Raw genomic sequence first — 5,844 nt, forward strand, 5'->3', positions numbered from 1 at the left:
CTGGAGACAAAGGAGGTTCAGAGTGCAGCATTAGGAGCTGGACACATCTCTGAAAATGTCACTGCTGTAGTTGGATGTATTTGTTTTCTGTAGGATGTAAAAAGGATATTGCATTTTAGCAGCAATTGTAATTTCAGCATCAATTGTAATGTGCTCTTGTTGAAATTTGAGCCACAATTGTAATTGACGGATATATTGCATTTCAGCAGTAATTGTAGTTGACGGATATTGCATTTTAGCAGCAATTGTAATTGACAGATATTGCATTTCAGTGCAAAAAGTATGTAATTGACATTTCAGTGCCGAAATGCATGTAATTGGTAGATATTGCATTTCATGGCAGTCACAAAAGGTGTAACATCATTGCATCATCCAGAAATTATTTAGATATTTGCAAGTCTAACAGGCATCACATAAGAAAGCAAAAGATCTAAACCAGCTTGTTAGCTAAAAGTTCTTAGTTATTGCTTCCTAATTTTTTTAAAGAGTTGCTGCCACTGCTTCCTGTCCATCAAGGCAGATTAGTTGTTACTCCCTTTCCTTCCATGCTCTTCTTTGCAGGTGCTCTTTTTCCCTTCACTGGTGATTGGTCCTGCTGCCTTCCTCTTCCTTGCTGCAGCGGCCTCATAAGCCTTTGTGCATGTCATCAGTGGTATAGGTTTTGGTACAGGCTGATTAGAGCTTATGAAGACACAATCTGGCAGTGGACCTTGAGGCTAAGACAGTGATGTGGATTGAGAGTCCTGCATGAAATTACTAGTTAACACATAATTGTTAATATGCATTCAGTTTCTGTAAATTACCTCCCCCAGCATCTGACTGGCTAGTGTTGTGCCGGCTTGTGTCATGGTTTCAGTCTATCCTTCTTGCCTCAGCTCTTGGTTGATAGGGAGATCTTCTTGTGGCTGCTCTTCTGGTGCTGGCTGCTGGTCTCTGGTTGCATGTGTAGCTTGTTGTTCAGCTTCCTGTGCTAATGTAGCACGTGTCGTGGCCACTAATTTCTTTGCTTCCTCTGAATTGAAACCCATCTTCTTCAGCTTGCAGCCACCAGAATTGTGATTAGCATCTGAACAATACTTGCAATGAATGACCACATCATGCCTAGACAGCCTTAGTCCATTCTTTCCTTGAACTTCTTATGGTTGCTTCCTCCTAGACTTTGGTGGCCGACCCCCTTTCTTCTCATACACTGGTGGTTTTACCTCAGGTTCATTTATCTTTTCCCACTCAGATTTGTCTTTGCAAGGCCATATGTCTACTATGTGTTGGTAATCCTTTTATCTGCACTTGGAAGACACCCTGTCCTGATGGTGAAGCAAAACACATATTTGCAAACTCTGCATTTTTTGCAATCTTTTTCCTAATCTTGGGACAGAAAGCACCTTGTATATTTTTTCCTAACTCTTGCTGGTTGTTATAGTGCCTTGTTATGAGTTGGCACTTTATCCTTCCCAGCATGCTAAGTATTGACAATTCCCTAGCTTCTAGAATGTAGCTATTGAAGACCCCACAGTTGTTGTTCAGCAAAATGTCACATTTGGGAAATTCATAGAAGTAAGCCCTTACCCATGTGTTAGGAGGCATCTTCTTTAGCCATTTGTAGGCATCCTCATTCAGAGCTTTCATCTTCTCCATATTTCTGGTCCACTGTTGAACTGAAGAAGACCTTGCACATGCCCACAACTGTTTTTTCAAGATTTCTCCTTTATACTTCTCATTGAAGTTAGCATATAAATGCCTTACACAGAACCTGTGTTCTAAATCAGGAAACACTTGCTTCACTGCTGGAATTAGACCCTGCAAAATTAGTTAACATATTTCAGTTAGTAACCCAAACAAAATCAGAATTAATGAGAAAATGAGAGTGTTCATATGTTAGCAATACCTTTTGTTTATCTATCATTATTGTCCATGGGAATGTGTTGTCAATTTGCAGGTCTGCCTTCAAGGTTTCCAAAAACCATTTCCATGTAGCAAATAACTCGACCTCAAAAATAACAAAGGGAATATGGTAAATGTAGTCATTAGGGTCCATACCAACTGCTGTAAGAAGTTGACCACCAAACTTGGTTTTAACATGACACCCATCAAGACAAATTATGGGCCTACACCCAGCAAGAAAACCCCTCTTGCAAGCATCAAGTGACATGTATCAACTACTAAAGAGGCTACCCTGAAGGTTAAGGTAGAAAGAACTCCCAGGGTTACTCCTTCTCAGTTCATTTCCATAATCCCACAAGGAATTAAACTGTAACACCTCATCTCCATGAATAGCCTTCATGATCAATCTTCTAGCTCTAGCAAGTTTGCTCCTTGATGGTGTAAGGTTCTGGTCCTTTTGTACTGTCCTTCCAAAACTAGTAATGCTCATCTTGTCATTTGCTCTAAATGAATCAATATACTTTGCAGCCAACCATTTTGCACTACATCTCTTGAGCACCCACTCCTTCTGGCAATTGTGTACCCCATAGTAAGTCTTAACCATAAAAGAGTTGGTCCTTCTGTCCAAAGAAGCATAAAGGTTCCACGGACAACCCTCAGCACAATGAGCCTTTAACCTTACCTTCTCATTCCTTGGCATCTTAATTTTAACTTTATTCCTAACACTATACTCAGTGATGGCATCTCTAAGCTTCTGGACATCTACAAACACTAAGCCAACATGAAAGGCTGGATTTTGCATATCCTCATTGAAAGATAAAAACCTTAGTCTCACATCACCTTCCCCATCTGATTCTGGAAGGTCCAAACCTTCATCATCTGTATCCTCTTCATCACTTCCCTGTACAGGTCTAGATATCTCTAGTGTCTTCAGTTTGCTGCCTTTGGCTTTCTTGTGGTCTTTAACTTGTACATGAGAAGTTATAAGGTCATCAAACAGATCTGCATCTCCCTCTTCTATCTCATTATCACTGTCCCACAGCACATCATCTTCACTGTCAATAGCTTGATCCACCCTTATGTTATCCAAATTTGTGTAGAAAACAGGTAACTTTTCTTTAGGATTCTTCTCCACATTCTGCACTTTGCTTGGGCTGATGACCTTTGGCAATTCAGTCATTGGATTTGCAACAACATCATCCCAATCAACTTCCCTAAACATATCCTCATGAACAAAATTATACTATCAGATTTTTGACATCCTGTGCACATGTTGCCATTACATTGGTGTCAGTATCTGAAACTATGAGACGAAGACCATCTGCTAATGTCTTCCCTGGTAGCAGCCAATGTACCTTCAAGTCTTCATTGCTCTGGTAGCCTAGCTGCCGTGCAAAGTCCAGAAACCACAAAGGAGAGAATGTATCTGCCTCTACATGATCAAACCAAGACACCCTTTCATCGATGTATGATTTAAGATGACCCGAAACAACGAAAAAACCACCATGGTGAATCTCGATTGTGAATTTGTCTCTTCAACCACCTACAGATTGAACAAGAAATAGACCAAATAAGGTGCTCTGCAGTGAAGAACAAAAATGACAAAACCCTAAACTTTTGTTCCAAATGGACGACCAGACATGGCAAATTCTTGCCTTTCTACCTCATGTGCAACATCATAGCCTACCAAATCCAACGATTCAATGAGAGGAGGCACCGATCAAACTCATCGTACACAGGGGGAGGTGCCCCTTTCGGCCGCAACGTCGCCACCATCCTTCGATCTTGCGATAGAAGACGACTCCAGTGTGATTGCTTCCTTCCAACGTCTCCTGCTCCTAGCACGGACAACCCCAACTCACCACCGATCCTCCAGCCGTAGCCCCCTCGATGCCCTCGCCAGAGCACGGACAGACATGAATGGACGGAGAATAGTTTGGGGAGGGGGTTGATTTGTTTGACGTACGGGAGGGGCTAATTGCAATACGAGATGACGGTGTCCACGGGGTTAGCAGCGGATTGGGCCTAAACGACACAAAAACATAGATTATGGACTTGAGTAGTTGCTTTGAGAGTTCATGGACCAGCTTGACACACCCCCAACAAGTTAGGGGCCAGCCATGCACTTTTCTCTTTTCTTTTCTTAGCTCCCCCAAATGTTTATTATGTAACATTCTAAAATTTACACATCTAAATTAGAAGAAAAACACGACTATATTAGTACAGAGTACTAGTAGAAGTCTAAAATACTATAAAAATAATTAATTTGAATTAAAAAAATGGATAAGGAAAAATACCTAGGGCCTGATCCCGGTGAACAAAACTGATCGGCTGATGCTGAATTGCTGATCGTCGTCGTTCATCGGTGGAGCCCTGGACCTAGAGGCCGTAGCCGGGCGCTGTGTCCGTCCGATGTCTGTCTCTCCGCTTCTACGGCGGCGCGGCCGGCAGTTCCGTGTGTCGCACAACTCCTCGTATCGCTTGTCGCTCGCGGACGTCGTGGTCTTTGCGCGACTGCTCCGCTGATTGCGAGGTCATTAATTCGCTAATGGACTATAGTGCCGGGGTTTTGTATACCTAGGCTTGGACCTCTCCCTCACCTGTGCCCTTGGTCGTCGCACCCCGTGACCCTCCCCTAGGGCCGGCACTGGTACAGTTAATGTTTCAGCAGACTTTGCGTTCAGCAAGTTAAAGCGTCTCTAACAGTAGAGTTTGTTTGATAGTTGTAAGGCTGTCTATGTCACCAAGGGATTGCATAATAAATAACAAGATCTTCAAAACTATTATGATCCCACATATAATAGAGGTGTTACAGAATCTCTAACAAGGACCTAAGACATGATCCATACTCTACTTTTTGGTGCTAGAGAAAAAAAATCCAATAAAGCATCAACTCGAGTTTCTACTTTATGGAGACCCTCAAATCTTCCCTTTCAGTCCCATCTTCCAGGGGTGTGTAGGGAGCTCCCTATTTCTTTTCGGAAAATTTACGCTCACACGAACTCACTTTCGCACGTCTTTTTTTCGTCCCCACTCTCCTGCACTGTCGCGCTAATCCCATGACGAAGCCCCTCGTCCCGGCGCTGCTCCCTCCCCGATGCCAGCCCCATACTCTTCCTCGGTGAGACATGTTATTCGGTGAGGCACTCGGCCTTGCCGCGACTCCGTTTCCCTTGCTGTATCCGATGCTCCTTGCCCTCCTCCCCTCCTCTTGCATCCCCATAGCTCAGTCGATTAGAATGATGGTAGATATAGCTGCCCCTCCTCTCGCGTCCCCATAGCTCAGTCGATTAGAACGATGTAGATATAGCTAAATGAGGAGTGGGTCACATATACCAGTGCCTACTAAAATAGATTCGAGGTTACGATTTGAATGCTCCTGTTGGAATAGATGGAAAAAAAAAACTAGAGGCCAGACTATTTGGAGATGCCCTTGGAATTAGCTACTAGCTAGCTACCCCTCCATTCCAAAATAAGTACATATTTCACATTTCGAGAAGTCAATTAAGCTTATGTTTGACTATATTTATAGAAAATACCAACTTTTGTGTATCTAAATAGGTTTAATATGAAAATATATAGCGAGATTAACCTAATGATGCTTATTTGGTGTCGTGAATATTAGTGCTTTTTAGAAAATGAAAAAATCCCGACCTCTGCGAGTAATTTTTTTTATACATTTGATTAAATTTGAGTTGTTTTTTTATATATATGATTAATTAAACTTTAATTGATTGACGTCTTAATATCCGAGATGTGCACTTATTTTGGAAATAGCTTTCGCTAGCTTTTGTCTCTCTTTAGCCCTTCTCCCCTCCACCCTAGCACAAGATCTGACATGGTTGGCTTATAGCTGGCTGACGGTGGATGTTAGACACCATTAAGCGTACCTAATGAGCAAGCTGATGGCCAACCGATAGGTTCCAACCGAAACAAGCAGAATTGCATCCAAAATCTTGCACA

The 5,844-nt window shown here is 42.4% G+C and overlaps 1 pseudogene; it reads right to left on the reverse strand.

The window, feature by feature from the left end:
- Window positions 1-857: 857 nt before the first annotated feature.
- On the reverse strand, window positions 858-3,657 carry LOC136461289 (uncharacterized; annotated as a pseudogene).
- Window positions 3,658-5,844: the final 2,187 nt, after the last annotated feature.

This window comes from Miscanthus floridulus, chromosome 6 (assembly GCF_019320115.1).
Source record: "Miscanthus floridulus cultivar M001 chromosome 6, ASM1932011v1, whole genome shotgun sequence".
NCBI classification, from domain to species: Eukaryota; Viridiplantae; Streptophyta; class Magnoliopsida; order Poales; family Poaceae; genus Miscanthus; species Miscanthus floridulus.